This window comes from Spinacia oleracea, chromosome 2, assembly GCF_020520425.1.
Source record: "Spinacia oleracea cultivar Varoflay chromosome 2, BTI_SOV_V1, whole genome shotgun sequence".
Lineage (NCBI taxonomy): Eukaryota > Viridiplantae > Streptophyta > Magnoliopsida > Caryophyllales > Amaranthaceae > Spinacia > Spinacia oleracea.
In genome coordinates, this window is record NC_079488.1 from 9008595 (window position 1) to 9028726 (window position 20132).

General features: G+C 36.9%; 1 pseudogene; it reads left to right on the top strand.

The window, feature by feature from the left end:
- The first annotated feature begins 9314 nt into the window (after positions 1-9314).
- LOC110793016 (mechanosensitive ion channel protein 10-like) lies at positions 9315-19779 on the top strand (annotated as a pseudogene).
- The last annotated feature ends 353 nt before the right edge of the window (positions 19780-20132 follow it).

Sequence of the window (20132 nt, forward strand, 5' to 3'; positions counted from 1 at the left end):
GAAACCTATGATTAAAAACCACCATAAAAATTGTAAATTTATGATAAATTTTAAATTTTTATGACCTAGGCTTGAATCCATGATAATCGAAAATCAATTGAATAATAAATTTTCGATTTTTCGCCCTATAATTATGAAATTAATATTAATTTATTAATTTGTCATTAATTTTAAATATAAATTTTAAATTTTTATGCGATTCGTTCATATAACTTGCACGCACAAAGCAATGGACGCTTCGTGTTACCCTTAAGGGGTGTTGTATAGTGCGGGCATGCGACGACGAGCAAGGGAGCTCGTCGCCCGTGCGACACGAATGCAATGAGCAAGGGCATGGTGCACGAGCACAAGGCAGCAGCCCTGCCTTGTGTCGTGGGCCACGAGCTATGGACGAATGGGCATGGGCGAAGGCAAGGCACGACAGTCGCGTGTGGGCAGCAAGCGAGCTGCGCCACAACGCGCACTGCCTCGCGCAAAGCGCACGCAGCCTCGCGCGCAGCGAGCGCAAGCTCGCGTGCCACGAGCGCTGCGCCCAACGTCGATCGCGCATAGCGAGCGATGGCTCGCGTGCATCGAGCGCTGGAGCGCGCGCAGCAAGCGCTGGCGAGCGCGCACAGCGAGCGATGGCTCGCGTGCATCGAGCGCTGGCGCGCGCGCAGCGAGCACCAACTTGTGCGATGGCTTGCGATGGGTAGATGCAGCAGCTATGCGACGAGCGCATGGGCTGCGCGCACATGGCCAGCGATGGCTGTGTGCGTGTGGCCCATGGGCGTGCGATGCGTAGGGTGTTTGCATTACGATTAGATCGTTTTGAATGTTTAATTTGAAATTTTCAGTTTACGTAATTTTAATTAATTTTAAAATTAATAATTTAAATTATTTTCTTGGATTTTAATTTTGAATATTGTAATTATAATAAATTTTATTTATTCTAATTATTTTACTAAAATTAAAATCATGAATTAATTTAAATACGACTGAAATTAAATTAAACTTTTTGGATTCAATTATAAATTTATATGAGCTTTAAATTTTAATTAAATTTGTATGTTTCCGGTTAGACTTGAAATACATTTTTATGTTTAAAATTAGTAAAGCATATGAATTTATTGGTTTAAGTGGGAGCGCTTTTTAGTCATAAACTCTTGATTAGGTCTACGAATCCTTAAGGTTAAAACAACTTGATTAGAATTAATAAGGACTGAATAATTGGTAGATTATTGGTGCCCTTGATTAATTGCTGCAAATGTTTACGTGATGCATAATGTGTTTTACTAACCAGCTATGTGGGCCATTCATGATAATGAATGGGTGAATGGTATATATTGTATATGTACTGTGTTGCAGGTTATGAAGTGACTAGTATGGCCCAAATAGGATAGAAAATATGGTCTGCGTACCATTAATTTGAATGTAATTGGTCTAAAGTACCAAAGTTGTTTTTCAATTCAAATATGGTCTGCGTACCATCAAATAGTTGTAATTAGTTTTAATTATAGCTTATCCTATTTGAAGAAAATGGTGCCTCCCACGGAGATTTTCAGACGGACTTTGAAGTCAAAGCTTCAAGATGAAGTCGGGCCATATTAGATCACATTTATCTTATGCATGCTTTAAGTTATTAATTGCTTTAAATATGTCTTAATTATGCATAAGATTGTGGCTTGATTATGTTGCATGATTAAGGATTTTAGTTCACTTAAAATCTAACCAACATAGTAAGAGCCTTAAGTTCCAAACTTAAAAATTGAGTTATAAGGTGCCATGCCAAAATATACACTTGCTTGGATATCCTTTACATCAATCTAGTAATAGTTTTCGCTCAGCGAGGTGTTACTTATTGGTCCTAAAGGGGCAAGGTACACAAATAATTGTGAGTACATGTTAGTTTTGGTGAAACTCAACGATATAAGTAAGGAGTCCTTTTATGTCGTGGCAAAATCGATAGGTTTACCTAATAAGTTCTTAGACGTACCTATCAACCAAGAATAGTTTCTAGACTATTAGCAAAAGGCTTTTGCTTACCTAAGATGTTTTAGGATTAAGTCGACAAACTGTGCTTAGTTCTTCAATGATTTTAGGGTCTTGGAATCATTTTATTCACACCTGCCGGAACACATAATTCGAATAAAATGCTAATGACTTGTTTAAATTGCATGATTGCTTTCATTTTCAAGTTATTATTCATGATAAATGTTTAGACTTTGCATGCTTCAATGTATGTTTTAATTATTGTTTATAATTAAATATCTTGCACTGCAATAAATCCTTTTAGAAAGGTAACAGTAAATTTCCTCGATTGGTAGTGAATCCAAGAACGATTCACGGAAATGAGAGAGAATGAGCGATTTAAAATTTACGTTTCTTTTAGCGACTTTTATGGTTGTTTTCGAGTATCAAAGTCGAATGGCGAACCGATTGGTGCTTGTGAATTCAAAATACAATGTAGTTTTGAGATCATAAAGCATTGAGTTTAAACGCTCAGCTTTACCAATGGTTAACAACCTAAACATCTTTGTCCATTTAATTCTCGAATGAGTCTAGTCCCTAGACATTCGAATAGATCGATGCTTAGAGAACTTTAGAAGCTTCTGGTAAGATCATCTAGTTGAAACAAAATATTCAACATAAATTAAAATGGTAAGAACCTTGTTGGGGTGACATTGGACATGTCTAACAAAGTATAAAAGTCAACACTAAAGAATTCAATTCTTAAGACTATAAGAAAGGGTACAAGAAATAGGAAAACGAGGAACAAATGAAAGGAATTTACGATTCCGTTTCTACCTATAAGTTTATGTTTAAAGAGAAGTGACCTAGCAATCAAACTTCCTTGGTATCATATACCGCTTGAGGTTCTTACTTCGGTAAAAACTCAAACAATGGAAGCTAGGCTACACTAATGACCTACAAGTGGGAAATGAAGCATGGCAATGCTACATTAGTTGTAGGGTCATCTAGTTTGTTTTAAGTCCTTTCAAAGGCTGGAACTTAATGGCTATTTTGTTCCATAATCAGCATACCTAAATTTCTGTTTTTCAAACACAGAAAGACTCACATTCAAGAAAAACAAAAACAATGTTTGTTTGTTTATTTGAGTGAAATGGTCAATTACGGGTTGAGTCAATATGCTTGATTAAAACAAACAACTCTTTAACAATAAAAACTTTACTAGGTCCAAATCAACCCCTTGATTTGACTTCCACTAATCATTGGCATTGTTGCTTAGACCATATCAACAAGTTAACATTCAAAAGCTCTATTTTGATGGACTTTTGAAAGTTAATTTAAGACGACTAGTCTTACTTGTTGAAAGTAACAAAAGATATGAACTATTGTTAGAACGCCTAGACAATAGAGTTCAAAGCTAAAGAAAGATTTTATGACTTTATTATTTCACATGGATTTGAGTGAATATAGGTTTATTTACTCAAAGTGATATAAGTTTGAATCTGTTTGACTAGTTCAAAGATCCAGAAGTATAAAATCCACTTGGCAAGAAATCATAAAGATCTAGGTTAGATCATGTTGATGATTACTTGAGACCAAATATGATCATCAATGATTGTGTGTTGTAATTTCACAATCTAGGTCCATAAGATGTGGCATATCTTAGTTGGAATAATCGAAGTCAATTAGCACTTGATTCGATCAATGATGAATCATAAAGACTTTTCCTATAATTTCTAAAACAAAATGCTCAACTACCACCAAACTAAACCAAATTCGTCAAAGCTATTGAAAAGTAATTTCAGAATAACTTTTCATAAAATATATCTAGAGAGTTGCAAAACTCAGTGGGAGCTTAGTGTTTGTCATTCGACAAACTAAGGCCCAAGTATAGATATATGTTTCATTGTGATTTATTCAAATGAGACACAAGGGTATTGTTTCTACCACGAATTTTTGAGAACATAATGTTTGTTTGCTCGAAATAATGTCCTTTTGGAGATTCGTTTCCAAAATGACAAGTGGGAGAAAATAGATCTCGAAAGTCTTCGAGGCGAACAACAAACATAAACGGAAATTCCGGAGGCTTTTCGAAGTGCTTCAGAAAATCCGAACTTATTCTGTAAGGACTTTACAAGTGGCTTTAAAGAATAGACATCTCTTAGAAGACTTTACAAGTGCTTCAAGGAGAACAGAATATTCAAAGGACTTTCAAGTGGCTATTGATATTCTATTGTTTGATGTTCTATACCCAAGTAGGCATAGAATTCAAGTCACTGAAAGTATGAGATTCTTCTATTAGATAGTAAAGAAACATAGAGTTCTGGTCAATGAAACTATGAGATTCTTCTATTAGATAGTGAAGAAACCTACAACTTGCAGTCAAACTATTATCATGTAGATTAATGAGTTTGTGACTTGTAAGAAAGCTATGACGAAACCTAGATTCCCTAAAATGGTTAGAGGCCATATATAGACTCAAATGTTTTAATGGTTAGAGGCCATAAAACATACTCAATGTTTTGATGACAAAATTAAGATTTTGTTGATTTGCAAGAATAAGTTTCACACCTATTGGTTGCAAGTTTGTTTTAAGGATAAAAACCATCAAACATGAAATTGTGTTCACACACAAAGCTAGATTAGTTGCTAAAGGTTACAAGCAAATTCATGACATGGATTGTGTTGAAACCTCATGCAAAATCGTAATGCTTAAGTCTATAATTCAAGCAATGATTGCATATTGGTACATATGGCCGGATGACAAAACATCTTCCTCAGTCAAATGTTGGAATAAACTATGTACATGGTATGTCATAGGATTTGTGGATCCAAATAAATGCTTGAAAAGAAAAGCTAGCTTATAAAATCTAAGTACAGACTTAAGCAAGCAATTGGGAATTGGAACTGTGTTTTAGTGAAGCTAATAAGCATTTTAGTTTCATAAAATATACATGATTCTTATAGATATATAAGAAGTTTAGTGGGAGTACGTAAAACTTATTTGGTCCTATGTGTATCACACATATCTCTCTATTGTGAAATAACATTCAAATGCTAATGACTTAGATTTGAAATTATTCATCAATGATGGACCATGGCGAAACTTAGTACATACTGGGTATTAAGATCTATTTACAAAGATCTTATGATATTGTTTTAAGTAATGGCATTTACTAAATCAAACACGAAAGACTCCATTGGAGATATTCGACCCATATGAATAAATCTAAGTAAAGGATGTTTGAACTATGTATAAGCATTTACTAAGTTAAACATCAAAGAATCTAAGTAAGATTCTTAAACCTATATTATATGTCAAAGAATTTAGCTGGATTTAGTATCTACTGAAACTAAATGAGCTAAAGTTACATGAATAGAATTCAATTGGGAATTATTCTGCAAAAGAATTTATCATGTATGATATAATACGAGGATTGCCAAAAACGTATCGTATGACTTTAGCCATGACGAACATATACCAATCTCTATTGATCTAAGTAAAGATCAACTAGATTGAGATCAAGAATACTTATGGTACTTGAAAAGGTACATAGGAATAGTTCTTGATTCAAGGAAATAAAGATATGCTAAATATTGATGCTACACGCATAAACACTGGCAAAGGATCAAGCAAGACCCTTTGGAGTTAACCATTGATAAGGACGAGCTATAGAGCATCGTGTTTTGAAAATGGCAACATGGGTTGGAGACCATGAGTTGTTGCGTGGGAAATTAAAATAATAATTTCTATGTTCTAAGATATAGTTGGAGAGTCTTCCACATATCTATGAACTGCTTGGATAGGTAAATCCAAACAAAGCATCACTAGCAACCTATACAGTTGAAGTAAAAGTAATTATTGCCTAAGAAGCAATAAAACAGGGTTATTTAAAGTTCTTCACTGAACTTGGGTAGATCACCTATCTGCTGGCTTGATGGTTCTTCATTGAAAAATGCGTAGAACCACTCTTGAAGCAAGAAAAACGTCTGCTAACTTGATGGTTCTTCATTGCAAAATGAGTAAAACCACCATCGAAGTAAGAAAGACTAGATCACATAATAAACAAACTCGAAAAGATCTTATCATCATATCTCGAAGAACATTCGATGAAAAGGATATTAAGATTGGAAAAGCATGATAACTAAACCTATGCAACAAGTGAGAAGCAACACTCACGTTGTAGCACTGGAAATCAAGCATAGCTTTGAATTCCATGAAATGTTTTAGAAGATGGGTTTGAGGCCCATGGTTGTAAAACATTGGGGTTGAACATTTATCATATATGAAATGTATTTTCATATTCCATTTAATCTTGGTTTAGTATTAAATGATGAGTCCCTTCAATTTGACGATATATTCAAGATAGACTGTCAGGACCAGTCCTGTGACTAAGAAATGTCTATCAAGTGAACTTGAATGTCAAAGGTTGAAAATGGTCCCTAGTCGGAGTTTTCTATAAAATTGGACGCATAGAAAACGTTAGACGATTAGAATGCAAGATGACTAGTAGTTCTATTTCTTGAACTATGTGGACATGGAAATGTCATAATCATTTGCATAGATACTTACTTTGGGAAGACTAGTATCGGACAAGACCTATGAAACTTTACTGTAAGAGATGAAAATCTGTCATAAGTAAATTTCATTAAAATTATTAGACACTAAATCCTCAATACCTGAGTGATTTGAGATTACTTGTTTGAGAACTGGTTGCTTTGACGTTGACCAACCGTCGCACCGTAAAAGGAGGCTATAAAGGCAACGCTCAGGTAATCACCTATCAAACGAAGTCTAATCTCAAGATCACGAGATTGGGATTGTCCTCCCATAAATCGGGATGAGATGCTTAAAAGTTGTACAAGGCCACTCGGAGAGCTAGAAACTGTGAAATGCATGGCCGTGCTCGGATGAATCATAGGCTATGATTATCTGTTTATTTGATCAGTTGAACTCTGAAACCGAGGAACACCTCTGGACATAATAAGGATGACAACTCTTACCTTATGTTCAAGAGCAAGCATCGAGCGACAAAGGAATTAGGAAATGCACACTTGTCCCTAAGGACAAGTGGGAGACTGAAGGAAATAATGCCCTTGGTCCAAGTATGCATTCTATGTTAAGTCTAATAAATGCGGTTCAGTATTAATTAACAAGTTAATAATTCAGTGAGATCAAGTGAGCTGAATGCCTAGCTAGAGGCCGCTTCAGTTCAAGTGGAATTAATGATATTAATCCACAGCTTACTCTTGACTGAACCCGTAGGGTCACACAAATAGTACGTAAACGGATCAAGTATTTAATGGAATTAAATACTCCATCTATGGATATTCGGAATCGACGGATCTTGGTTTCAGTGGGAGCTGAGATCGTCACAGGCAAGAAATGAATACTCCGGAAACGATGATATTGCCGGAAACGGAAATATGGATCGTATCGGAAATATAAATATTATCCAAGTCGTAGATGTTGCCGGAAACGGAAACATGGTACGTATCGGGAAATATTATCGGAAATGGAAATATTGCCGGAATCGGAAATATTGCCGGAAACGGAAATATTGTCAGAATCGGAAATATTATCGGAATCGGAAAATAATTCCGGAAACGGAAATATTAAATATTTGTTCGAAACGGAAATTTATTTCGGAATCGAAAATATTAAATATTGTTCGTATCGGAAATAAATTCCGGAATCGGGAATTTAATCGGAAGCGTATCGTACGAATAAGCATCGGACGAGGGCCCAGCACGAAGCCAGGCCATCGCCCAGCAAGCCAAGCGCGCCACACGAACAGCCAAGGCCACGCCAGGCCCAGCAGGCCGTGGCAGCGCGCGCAGCTACGAGCAGTGGGCTGCGAGCATTGCTGCAGCTCGCGTGGGCTTGTAGCTCGCGTGGGCCGTGCGGCCGTGTGGGCTGTGCGCGGGCATGGCCTGCACGCTTGCGGGTCATGCTCGCGTAAGTGTTTGTGTTCGCATACGAAACCTAAAACGTGCAGAATTCGTTTAATGATTAGATTCCTAATTCTATTTGATAAATTAATTAAATAAGAGTTTTATTATAATTCTAATTTAATTAATTCGTATCCTAATAGGATTCCAATTCTCTTTCCATACCCCTATAAATATGTGGCCTGGGTTCACAATTTATAACGAGTTATTCAAGTATTCAAAGTGAGTTTTTGAGAGAAAAATTCAGTCACACATCTTGCTCAAAAGTGCCGAAAATTTATAGTACCTTAGGGGCGATTCTAGTTGGTCAATCTTAAGGCGGATCCGGACGTGCTGTGGACTATCTACGGAGGGACGACACTTGGAGTCCTAAAGACTTGTTCTTGTTCGGTTCGGGCGCAGCTAGGGAAGGCACGCAACAAAGAGTATGCATCTAAACTATGCTAAATGATTATGTGTAAATAATATGTATTCCTGGCTAAATGGTTTTTCCGCATGATTTATGAATTGTCATATGTATCATAACCTAACAGTATATGGTTTATACACCCGGATGCACGTGAGCCTAAGAACATTTTCTCATTGTTTCCTACTTAGGCTGCGTTCTATTCACCTGATTTTCACTTATTTTTCCTGAACTTATCTGAACTTAACTGTACTTATCTGAATTTATCTGAACTTATTAGAACTTATCAAAACTTATTTTAGTTATAAATTGTACTTGGCCAACCCTTATTTTTCCTGAACTTATCTTATCTGAACTTATCTGAACTTAATTGAACTTATCTAAACTTATTTTTCCTGAAATAAGTGAAAATAAGGTGAACAGAACAGGGCCTTAGCTTCTAGCGCTTAGTGTAGGCCTAAGCTTAGTAGTGTAACAGTAGCATAGTGTAGTTTCTAAACTCACCGTAATGTATTACAGCGTTACTGGTTTAGCGCTAGTGTATTTTTTCTAGAATATATTAGGTGCACCCGGGTGTACCGTGCACCCTGGCCTCTCACATTTTCTCTTTAATGTGAGGAGAAAATGTAAGAGGGATCATCAATGAGCATTAAAATGTACTTGAGTGCACGTTGCATCCGGGTGCACCTAATAATTTTCATATTTTTTCGTATAACCATAGAAGTAACATCCTCGTGATTTTATATTTATTAGCTTTATTCGGAAAAGGGCAACCATTCTTAAAGGTTTCTTTTGACACTTTAATCACCCTACAAGATAAGATATTATTGCTGATTTGCTATACATCAACTATATCAATTTCAACGGTTACTACTAAATAATTTTCTTGTTCATTTAAAATCCCCAAAATTGTTTTCTTGTCTATCAAGAAAATAGGCTTGGTGTACCAAGAATGATAATACAAAGAATAAACATAACATTTAAAAAGAAATTGAAAATAATTGTGAACTTGTGACGCGAGTTCGAAGCTTAACGAAAACAAAAATTAAAATCTTTTCCCCAAAATCCTATACCCGTCATCTACTCATCTCTCTCTAGTTTCTACAATACCAGAGAAATTCAAGTGTAATTTTCCGGGGGATTCAATTTCAAGCTCTATTTTATCCTTACTATCGCCGTTTGAGTGCCATCAGCGATTGATTGCTTGAGGTATGAACATGTTAATTTCTTCGATTTAACACGAGTTCTTGATTTTGAGTTGGAATTCTCTCATTTTATTCAATTCTATCGTTATTTGTTGTTTATAATTTGTCCAATATGTGAGTTGGAAATTCAAAATCTGGAATTTCCAGATATTTAAATCGAATTATAATGATATTGCCCCCCAATTTCTAGAAATTTGAGCAATTTAGTAGTTGGCAGAATGGCCTGCAGTCTACTATGAATGATTTGTTATGTCTAAATCTTCAAATTTATGAATTATTCAAGTTCTGTAGTATTGTAATTGTTTCTGCTATCTTGTTTGTTGACCATTGTTGCCTTGTTGGTAGTAATGCCAAGGGTTTGGCCTCTGTTAGTGTATTACTGTATTTTGCCAATTTCAGCTTTTTCTCCAAAACGGGTTTGAAACTTTGATGTGCATAGTGTATTATAAACTTCGACCATGTCGAACTAAGACTATGTTATGTTTACCTTATTTTAACTTATTTAAGTAACAATGAATTCAGATAAGTTCAGATAAGACAAGTTCAGGAAAAAAAGGGTTGACCAATTATAATTTATAACTAAAATAAGTTTTGATAAGTTCAGTTAAGTTCAGATAAGATAAGTTCATGAAAAATAAGTGAAAATTAGGTGAATAGAACGCACCCCAAGATAGCTACCTAAATGAGCTATGTTACTCAGACTCGGCTAGAAGTGTTAGATGTGGTTACATGTCCAAGTCTTAAACATGACCATCTTATGAAAATTTTGCCTGAATTTGGTTCAAAATGAAGTGTCTAAATGATACTTGAGGGTGAAATGAAGAATCGAAGTAACATAGTAAAAGAGTGTAGAAACTATGTGTCACGGTCCGAGTGTTTTGACAACGGATCGTGCGGCGCGCTCTTGCCTATGGGGAGGCAAGGGCGCAAGCCTTGTGCGGAAAGTGAATCTCAAGGCTCGGGGCACGAGCGGGTGTTTGCTTCAGAATGGGCACTCTTGCCTATTGGCGACAAGAGCGAGGGTCGGGGGTCGATCGGGACGCTTGTGTGCGCACAGCAGGCACAAGCGGGACCGACGACGAGAGTGTATCTGTTTTGCGAGGGACTTTGATGGGTCTTGGAAAGCTTAAAAGCATGCGACAGCACAATATCTATAAAGGCTAGCAACAACACATGAATTAAGCAAAAGCAACTTCTGATGAGAGGTATTGGTTCATACCCCTCATAGAGGTTTATTTTGAATTAGCTAAAACTTGCCAGTGAACACTGGAATTATAGTAACATAATAATTCTCCCTAAACCCTACAAAACTATTAGAAAGATCCTAGAAAGCAATAGAAAGGAGAAATAAAGGTAAAGGAAGGTTGGATTCTAACACTATGTGTAGGTAAGTAGATTACCTTCAGTAAGTTACAAGTCGTTTGAGGCTGCAAATTATCCTGCTGCCAATCAAATGTACTTGGGGCCTGGGGGTTTGAATTTTCATGACCTAGGAAATCTAGTTTTTGAAATCTACTCCTAGAAACTGTGGCTCGTAGGAACTAATTCTTATTCAGATAGAGTGAGACCGTTATATTACCCACGTTTAATTGCATGTTCTTGAACTTTCAACTTTTGCATTAGATGAAATTATCTGAATTTTGATAACCTCAAATGGAATGTCTTGACGAATTAATTGTCTTTTTTAAATTTTTGAAGAACATGTTTAATAATCAACAAATGATTTATTTTGTTTCACTCCATGTACCTAAGTGAAACAAGGAAGCGTATTCTGCAAGGATCTTTCTGTGACTTTGGAAAGTGTACATGTTGTGTGCATATCTGACGTACAGATGGAATGCTCTTTTATCCTTTATAATTGAGAATCATATGTTTTGCATTCCAGAAGACCATTTATATATGTTTTTGGGTTTGTGGAAAATGATTTTTGCTTAAAGATACTAAGAGCAGCCACCTTCTGTTGTGATGGGTTTCAGAAGTGATATTTATTTACTACAGTTTTTTTAATAGGTTAGACGAAGAGTCCTACTGGGCTGGAACCCCTCTTAGGTCAACCCGGCCCGAGTTAGCATGCTAGACACTTTAAATAATATGCTTTCACTAGGCCAAAGCACTGCTTGGTATATTTATTTACTACATATGAGCCATATATTACATCAGGTTATTTCGATTGTTTTCACATCTTGAAAGCTTACCTCTGGCTTGCAGCAAGATCAAGTAGACTTTAATTTGATGGGAATTTCTGCCTCCTGAAGTGCAAATTTGGTGTCCATTTGGACCCAAACACTATAGAGAGCAAGTAACATATTACTTAGTCGATGATAATGTTTGAATACCTGAAATGGCACTGCCATGCCGCAGTCTACAAGAGGTTGAACATGTCATTTTGTGGTGAGGCACCTGTATGCATGCCCTTCACTTGTACTCATCCTGTATAATGAGATTACGAGAGGCGTCATGTGAACAAGATGGTATTCTTGATAGAGATTCCTTAGGTCCTGGTGCTAAGAATTTTTTTCTAGCACCATAATTCAGTAACAGACAAGATGATTTACCTTGGCCTTCCTGCATATAATGTAGTGCAGAAAACAATGAAGGGATTTTTACGTTATTGTGACAAGGTTACAAAACTTAGTAACATGGCCACTCAATTATGTACAGAAGCTAGAAATGGTTATTAAAAGATCCACTTATGAACTACATCTGGAATTCTGGATGACCAAGCTAGTGTCCTGCTGTGCGTTGAGCGCAATATAAAGTCCGTTTTCATATAACTGTTCAGGGATCATTCCATCCTGACGTCAATCCATTTTTTTTGGGAATCCAAACTGAGTGGCGAATGCAACAGATGATAAGATTTGGGCATGTCAGCATCATTGCAGCTGGTTCTACCTTTGGGATAAAGAAGCTTAAAGTAAGATGACAGCAATATGCTGTTATTGAAAATTTGAAGCTTTTTCTGAAACTCTGTTGATTTATGTTTCTCGCATATCTAAGCCTCATTTCTATACAGAAATCACTGGTTATGCTTTGTCCCTGGTTATTCAGTATCCTTTGTGCACACTTCTTTTGTTTGATTCAAGACAGCGTGCACTTCCTGTGGCGTAATTTTATCACTCATAACTTTTCCTAGACAGATATTTCGAAGTGGATGAAAGGTCTAGTAGGTCAATTGTTTGCAGTTGATACTGGTGTGGTTTTGTGAATAGATGATGCAGCAGCAGTGTTGGAGCCAATAGGGCAGGCTACTTATGATATACGTTTGTTTGGTAAAATCTGTATATGCTGTTTACTAATGTACTTCTTATTACTGCTGCAGGACTTTGTTTTACTGTCCTCTGTGGTTTTTTCTTTGGTGTGTCCGTAGGGCACTTGACCACGCCTTATAGTGAAAAATGCAGTGCAAATGGAAGTTCAAAGAAATATCTTCAAACGTCTTTGTGTTATCATTAGCAGCACTTTGGACGGACTGGAATCTTCAGTCTCTGTTGAAAAGTTCATGCAAGATTTCATCGACCTATTGCATTCATGCAGTATTTCAAAGATTGCTGGTTGCCTAAATTTGGTTTGTTCTGCTTCCTTTTCTCTTTCAATGATAAATATGAAGTTTTAACTACTTTCTTGAGCTTACCTTAGGTACATGATTTTGTTAGAGACGTGGCTGTCAATAATACAAAGTGTTCCACTTCCAAGCCGGAAGCTGCGGCCTACTGGTGCTAATAAATTCTATCATATCTATTCGAAAAGAAAATGATGAAATCTGCCTAGCTGCATGTCAAAGAATTGATTGACTCTAGTGCACAATTGACTACTAAGCTGCAGTATATCTACCGGTTGGACAGCTATTCAGATAAACATGGCATATTGGCATATCTAAAGACGTGATGAAAGCCTGTGATCTGTGGATGGTTCAATGGACATGGCAATGGTGTGGAACTGTAGACACATCAGATGCTAAATCAAGTACCCAGAGTCTAGTTGAACTTGCTAGTGCAAATGATGTTGGCACTGTGGTGCATTGTTTGCCCCTGAAATGGGTTTCCAGAAAAGTCAGAGCTTTTGCTGGAAAGGTATCTACAACCTCGGCTCTTCCATCCAGCTCTAAGAATGAGAAGTTGAGAACAAGAATGCTACTGAATAGACATGATTAACTTACGGGCCGGCTGGGTTCGGGTCATGCCACACCTTAATTTTTTTCCCTGTTGGGTCGGGCGTCAAACTTCATGCCGAATTTTCTACCCAAGCCCGATACTCGGGCCAAAAATAACGGGCTTTCGGATCGGGCCTAAATTATAACTGGAATTTCGATTTTGAGTTGCCCAAGACCCACCCATGGTGTAAAAACTCGCCCGAGTTAACTCGTGTCGCCCGAGTTAACAAGGTTTTGGAGGCTGGCGATACGAGATATCCCGAGTTGTAAAGGTGTTTTTAAAAACGGCGAGATCTCGGCCGGTTCAACCGATCCGAACGAATGTTTGTCCGCATTAAACTCTATGAACCTCATATCTACTTGGTTTTCGGCCGAATTCCCCATGTTTTCGACAAAAAGAAAGGGAAAAGGGAAAGAAATGGAGAAACTCCATTGAAATAGAGTAGAGAACTCCATTTTCAAATCTAAAACAAGAGAGGAGAGAGAAGGTAGACAAAGGAATTCATTTTAATTATGTCACGTGTATGATTTAGAGGAGGAGGACTAGGGTAGGTAGTGAATGGGGCTGACATAGGGCTTCTTTTTCAAATTTCGAATTCCTACGCGCCAACCGCGACACGGTCCGCGACTAACGCATCATTTCCGTTACCGAGACTCCGCGACCGATCCCGCGACCGTGACCGATACCGCATTTTTTATCTATGGACCCACCCACAAAATTTTAAAACCGGGCTGGGTCTGAAAAACGGGCCAAAAAATTCTGCCCAAACTCGCTATTTTCGGGCCGGGATCATGATGATCATGTCTACTACTGAGCAACGAAGTCGTAGGAAGTGAACAAGACTATCAACACCCAGATGAACTGCTCAGAAAAATACAGAAAGGAAGTGAAGTACTATTTTGTTTTCTGTTGCTGTTTTGAGCTGAGACCAGTAGATGTTGCAGATTACCATACCAGGGGAAGGTGACATATACAAAACAGCAATGCAATGTTGTGCTCCATCTTGATTATTCGACGAGGTTTTGCTCAACCCCATTGAATTGATCTGGAGACCATAATGTACTGAAGCTTATAGATCGTGATGAATGAAGCGAGGCATGCAAAGCAGGTAGAGGTTTATCTCATACTCTGTACCTTTTTAGCTGAGTCTTTGGATATATTTAGATGACTTTGCTGAGACGCGTCAACTGGTCACTCGAGTTGCCCATGTATATTTTGATCACATTCTTGGGCCTCTTGGCTCTACACAATGTTTAACACATTTCAGAGCTAAAATTTGTGTAGACAATTTGGGTCAATTTAGTCTTCGAAGATAGATGGCAGTTTCTATACACAATATGGTCAATTTTTCCAAGCTTTGTTGATTTGTGCTAGCTAGCAGAAGCTGTGAATTGTACATAATATGATTTTCATGGTGTGATGATATAATATCAAAATCCGGGCACAAATCTTGTAATATCATAATCTTCGGTGACTAGATCGTGAGATGTTTAATTAATTATAATTAAATTAAAGATTTATTTAAAATCCGACCATGTTCTCGTGTACATATTTTAATACTACGTGTGTGAATGATTAGTTAATAACGGTATTTTGTGGTCACACTAAGAAGTGAGCTAAGTCATCAAAGTTTCTGCCAGTTATAGATTTGAACATATCAACCCGCCATTGTTAGAGTATTTTAAGAGCCCCCAACTTGAGTACTGGTAAGCATTATCAGTTCTTACTTCTATGTTCTAATGTTCTCTTGGTTTATTTCTTCCCAAGAAAAATTTGCAGGAAAAATCTGTCACTCTATACAGAGAATGAGAACTTCCAGGTCAGTCTTGAATTCCTCTTTTATTTTCCTCTTGTGTTGATTTGTTACTAAATCAATTGTTCGTGACATACGTAGACACATAATACCTTTATATTCAATATTGTCATTTGTCTTTGCCATGACAAGAAAATTATTTTGCAGTCTCTTCGGTCCGTAATGGTTTGAACTTTGAAATGACAGAATAGTAAAAGAATGAGTAATTTGCATGTTTGTGAATTGAGGTTATTTTCTTGCATTTTTTATTGATCATTTGGTCATTCCATTGGAAGGAGTTGTATATTTCATATTTGGCGATTAATGCTCTAACTTGAAACATCTCTGTTTAATAAGCTATAAATCATAAACCCGTATGATTAATAAATTCAGAAACATAACCTCTTATAAACATATCATTTCTGCAGCAAACATGGAGTTATTAAGAGAAATGCTCTAATTCGCAACTATTATTGTGATGAAGTAACAATATACTGATGTTTAAACAAGAAAATAATGATGTCTAATGTACCCATTTTTATTACTCCCACTAAATAGTTTCCTTGAAAATATTTTCACAATCAGCAAGCTTAGATAGACATTTAGCAATTTTCTTTTCCTGGTTGGAAATGTTTTATAGACCTCTCAAATAGTTCATAATTTCACGCACAAATAATATTATAAGCTTTTATTTTTCTTTTTCAACTTTAATGAGTAATATTCACAGGGTTTTTGTACACCCTATTGTTTACAGAGAACACTACTAAGGCAAGATTCGCTCTTGCTGTTAATGTGGTGCTGATGATTGAATTCCAATGGAGAATAGCAAAAGATGTACTAAGGAAATTGCAACCCATGATGTTGTTTTATCAATAGTTACCCCTGGATTAGTAAGTGAATCAAATAAGGGAGGTGGTAGTTCACGTTATGGAAGCACATTCCAAACAGAATTTGGGATAGAATCAGAAAGTAACGAGTTAAATGACTCTGGCATTGAGTTTACAGAGCAAAGTAATTTTTCAACTCCTCAAATACCTCCAACAATCCCTAATGAGCTATTGAGAAGGCGCTCTTTGCTAGCTAGATCAACTTGTTCCAAACCCAAATCAAGGTTGATTGAGTGAAGAGCTTTGGTTCGAGAGAGGAATAATGTTGTAAATTCAGATTTACTCCTTCAAAATGCACTAAATTTCTCTTCAAGAGTTAGTGTTGACACTCAAAAAGCTATTCTTGTTGACGCAACAACATTACCAGCTGCTGAAAGAGATGACGAAGAGGAGGACGAGGATGTTTACAAATCCATTGATCTTCGAATGCATAACCGGTCTAGTAAGAAATTCAAATTTTTTGTTTTATTGGAGTTTATGCTCTTCATTAGCTTGATGGGTTTAATGATTGCAAGTTTGACTACCCACAAAGTGCGAGTTATCATGATATGGAGTTTACCGCTTTGGCGGTGGTGCGTTCTTGTTGTAGTTGTATTTTGTGGTCGATTGGGAACAGAATGGTTCATCAACATTCTTGTTCATTTCGCAGAACAAAACTTTTTGCTGAAGAAGAAAGTTGTCTACTTTGTATATGGTTTGAAGAGAAGTGTTCGGGTTTTCCTGTGGTTGAGCTTTATCCTTCTAGCATGGGTTCTCTTGTTTAATGTTGGGATTAATAGATCAAGGAAGATCAAAAGGGTATTACATTATGTTACAATGGCTATTGCTGGATGTTTAGTTGGGGCTGGAATATGGCTACTCAAAACTTTATTGATCAAAACTTTAGCTCTTTCTTTCCATGTTAATAGATTCTTTGATCGAATTCAAGAGTCATTATTTCAGCAGTATGTGCTTCAGAAACTTTCCAGGCCTCCATCATCAGAGATGGTTGAAAGGGTAAGGAAAACAAGAAATAGTGGGGAGTTAATTTGTGAGCGAAAAGTAAAAGGTAAAACAATCAAAGAAGAGGTAATTAATGTGGAGAAACTGCACAATATCAAGGAAGATAAAGTTTCTGGAATGACCATGAAAGGGTTGATGAAAGTGATTAGCAAAACAAAGCTATCTACTATTTCTAGTACTCTTGACTATGATGAAAATGATGCAAGGGGTGAAGAGAATAAAGAGATCACAAGTGAGTGGGAAGCAAAAGTTGCTGCTGATGAGATATTCAAGAATGTTGCCAAGCCTGATCACAGGTAAGATATTGCATTATTTGACAAAACTTAGTCTAATAAATGTTTGTCGGATCGAGATTATGGTCAAGTAATTGGAAGGAATCTTCTTTTTTATGATTTTGAGTCACTCCTATCGTGTTTTGGACTTAGGTACATTGACGAGGAAGATCTCCTACATTTTATGAAAGTGGATGAAGTAAAAATGGTATTTCCCTTATTTCTAGGAGCCATAGAAACTGGAAAGATTAAGAAATCAGCTTTGAAGAAGTGGGTGGTAAGTTTCTTATTCTTAATTTAGGTTAATGTACATAGTAATCACACTATAAATTAGACCTGATCAAAAGCCGTGTCGGGCTGCGGCGTAAAAAATCAGTTCATTATGTCGGCCCGGGCCGGGCCAAGCTTCAGGTCGATTTTGTGTGCCCAAAACCCACCAAAAAATTAAAAATTCGGGCCAGGATGGGCTCGGAAAACGGGCCTACAAATTTTGCCCAAAATACTATAAATACTTATAAGCAATTTGGTTCGGGCTGGGCTCATGTTGATCAGGTCTACTATAAATACTTATAAGCAATATGGCCCGAGCTCACGAATAACTTGGTTGCAGGTCAGTGCTTACTTGGAGCGTAAATCACTTGCTCATTCTTTAAACGATACTAAAACAGCTGTGGAGGAGTTAAACAAAATTGCTTCGGGTGTGGTGTTGATTGTTTCAATCATTGTGTGGAATCTTATGATGGGATTTTTGACAACCACAATACTTGTGTTTATTACATCTCAGTTCTTGCTAGTAGTGTTTATGTTTGGTGAAACAGTCAAGAACATATTTGAGGCTATCATCTTTGTTTTTGTAATGCATCCATTCGATGTGGGTGATTGCTGCGTGATTGATGGTGTTCAGGTAACTTCACAACGCATAAAATTATCATGTCAATTGTTACATACTAGACCTGATCAACTTGAGCCGGCCTGATGGCCCGCCACGGCCCGAAAATTAGCGGGTTTTGCTTAGTCCCGTTTATTGGACCAGGCCCAGCCCAATTAAAAAATTTGACGGGTTTGGGGCAACGTATTTTTTCCGGGCCCGAAAAGGCCGCTATTTTTGGCTCGAATAGCGGGGTATGGGTACACAAATCGGCCCGAAATAATGGAAATTTTTAGGCCGTGGTCCGTCCCGAACCAGGCTCGCCTTTTGATCAGGTATATTACATGCTAGAGTCTACGTGTTATTCTTGCTAATCTTAATTGTGGATGCGTTGTTGCTGACAGATGATTGTTGAAGAAATGAACATTTTGACAACGATATTCTTACAACATGATAATGAAAAGATTATGTATCCTAATTCACTGCTGGCAAAAAAACCTATTGGAAATTTCTACCGGAGTCCAGAAATGAATGACTCGATAAAATTTGCTATCAGTTTTTCGACCACAATGGAGACCATTGCTGCTCTCAAAGCCAGAATAAGAGTGTAAGCTATTTTCATCTATACATGTTTCTTGGTTTTCACCTATATATGTCCTACTATGTCGTTATGGTTTTCGTCTTTTGATCATGAGTTAGGTTTGCCCTCTCAAAGAGTCAAAGGGGTTAGTTAGCCTTTTTTTTTTTCCTTATCAAAAAAAAAAAAAAAAAAACCTATACATATTTCATTTCCTCTTGCCTTTTGTTTTTTAATTTTCGATATAGAGCTCAATTTTGTTGACTTTTCTCGATATTGCAGGTACATAGAAAGCAAACCTCAGTACTGGCGATCAAGTCATAGTGTTCAAGTGGAAAATATTGTCGAGATGAACAAGATTATGATGTGTCTTGGTATCAAACATACTATTAACTTCCAAAATTGCGAGGAGAGATACAATCGAAGGTCTGAGCTTATCTTGGAACTTAAGAATATTTTTGAAGAGTTAGGAATTCGATATCATCTTTAGCCACAAAAGATTCATGTTACATATTTTGGTTTTAATTTGCTGCATCTACGATTATGTTAAAACATCTTAATCCTATTGTTGAATGCTCACTAATTATTTCCTTTGAAGATATTCGTGTTCTTTTTAATCTCTGAATGCCGTGTTTTTATCAATGTTAAAAGTAATTTTTGTGTTGTTTAGATGAGAAACAACCCTCTGTTGCTCTAATGCAAAATTGCAGAGGTTGAGTACAATGGTGTTACTAATCTATGTTACTTGGACTCTTCATTTTACCTCCAGTACCCTTGTTGGATCTTCGACATTTGGACATGGGTACGGACACCGGACACTTCATTTTGGACTAAGGTCTTGAATTTTTTTTTCACAAAATAGCCGAGCCGAACACTGGACGCGTACCCGTGTCCGACATGGGTACCCGAGTCCGAGTAACATAGTTACTAATATCATTGTTGCTGAATATAATGTTGGCTTCATTGCCACATTCAGTGTGTTATTGTTGTCTATTATCCTGAATAACCCAAAAAGATGCTAAAATGATAAGTTGTTGTTTTTCTTGATTTCTATTTTAGTATGAGCACTC